Source organism: Rhinichthys klamathensis, unplaced genomic scaffold (assembly GCF_029890125.1).
Source record: "Rhinichthys klamathensis goyatoka isolate OS25496 unplaced genomic scaffold, OSU_Roscu_1.1 h1tg000423l_1, whole genome shotgun sequence".
In the NCBI taxonomy this organism is placed as follows: Eukaryota; Metazoa; Chordata; class Actinopteri; order Cypriniformes; family Leuciscidae; genus Rhinichthys; species Rhinichthys klamathensis.
In genome coordinates this window covers 405,441-407,305 of record NW_026606921.1, presented here as the reverse complement: position 1 = coordinate 407,305, position 1,865 = coordinate 405,441, and the positions used below count along the sequence as shown (strand labels likewise).

Genomic DNA, 1,865 nt, shown 5'->3' with positions numbered 1-1,865 from the left:
GAGTGTGGACTCATACACTCACAGGTGTGTTCATTTGACACTGGAGTTTTTGCTGTGTACAAAGAGCCGTAGTTAACTGACAAGCTGAGCCATATCGCATTAAATATCGCTGGCGATACGTCCGCGATATTAGTGCGATATGGCTCAGCTTGTCAGTTAACTACGGCTCTTTGTAGTAAATGCCGCTCCATCTGAAAGCAGGTGAAGGTGATTTACTACTAATCAAGGAACCGGCTTTACTGATGAGATGCGCATAACAATATCGTGCGATATATCGCCCAGCCCTATTGTCACCATTCTTGAGATTCACAGGCTGATTATTGATGTCTGTGTTTCTAAATAAATTCATAAGGAAGTGTTTTGATCAGAACAATGTTTATTAAATATTTTGCATTATAAGAAAAATACTGATAATCATATGCTGTAGAATCACAAAGCTGTTGCTAATCAGTTAAACCAAACTATCTCAATAAGTTTCATTTTTCAGATCACAGCATGATTATGCCAAAACATTACCAACACTATCAGATCACACTTTTCTTTGTTCATTTGACTGTTATAAATCAATAACAGCTGACAAATAAACTTTAAAGATGAAAGTATAAGGGTCAAGAGCCCAACTAAAGCAAACACTGATCACCATAACGGTAGCTTACAATTTTAGATTTTCTCCTTCAGTGATTCTGCTTGTTAACATCAGGTGTCTTCAATAATGCTCAATCATCACTAAATTAATCACTTAATTATCTCATTAACTTTAACACTCTTGCGTGTTAATTTAACTCTCATATCTGCATCATATCTTCCATCTGAAAGCAGGTGAAGGTGATTTACTACTAATCAAGGAACCGGCTTTACTGAAGAGATGCGCATAACAATATCCTGCGATATATCGCCCAGCCCTAGCCTACATACTGTTCATTTAAGGGTAGAGGCAAGGAAGCTAAAACAGAGCTGCTTGGAGCTGTCTGGGCATGGGACATTGATTCATGCCTGGTGGAAACACTACCTTTAACAAATTGGAGTAAGTTCAACCTTTTCAGGGGTCTGTTAGTGAATATACTAGAGCCCACTTCTTCAGGCAAAATTCCAGTCACAGGGACCTCTGATACAGAAGACTGGACTGCACGAGTTGAGAAAGTTATGTCTGAAGGTTGGCCCCACCGGTGGTGGGCATCTGAATGAGCCCCACCTGTGAATCAGACAAAATGACAACTAGTAGACAAAGAAACCACAATTTAAAATACTTTGTAAGAGAAATAAAAAATAAAATAAACACCAAAAACATTAATCTTACCTTTAAATCCATGAGCATTACTCAAAAAGAGCAGGAAGGTTACAAACAAGGGTAACCTAAAAGTAAATATATAAAATACATAAAGTAAATTAATTATTTGCTGAATCATCCACAAACCGAGATTTATTGAATAAACACTGTGTCCACCCTTTATCCATGGCAAACAAAAAACCCTGAGTACTCCAAAGCCCCAACATTCACTTTCTCAAACCACCACACAGACACTCCAATTGCAAACACATGCAACTGGAGATAAGTGTATTTTATAGGCCTTCATCAGTCCAATTAGGGCAAATAACTAATTACATGAAACATTGTTCACCTGGGAAACTAACTGGCTGTTAAAAGATAATTGATGATTGTTTTATGGAGGCTCCGATTCCATGTGCTGTTTATACATTTTAAAGTGTATAACTGTCTGCATAGGATATTCTCATACACTTTACACAAAATGTGTCTGATCACATCAGGTTGACCTTTATAAATAGTTGTGTTTAATTGTCATAATGTAATACAAACTGTGCAGAGAGACAATTACTGATATATGGGGTAGGTAAGTTTTAGGATT

General features: G+C 37.1%; 1 long non-coding RNA gene across 1 annotated transcript; it reads right to left on the bottom strand.

Moving 5' to 3' along the window:
- Positions 1-912: 912 nt before the first annotated feature.
- On the bottom strand, positions 913-1,522 carry LOC130070990 (uncharacterized). Its single transcript, XR_008803948.1, has 3 exons — positions 1,436-1,522; positions 1,298-1,353; positions 913-1,192 (listed from the first exon to the last, which is right to left on the bottom strand). It is a non-coding gene; the product is annotated as an uncharacterized LOC130070990 (long non-coding RNA).
- Between the last annotated feature and the right edge of the window lie 343 nt (positions 1,523-1,865).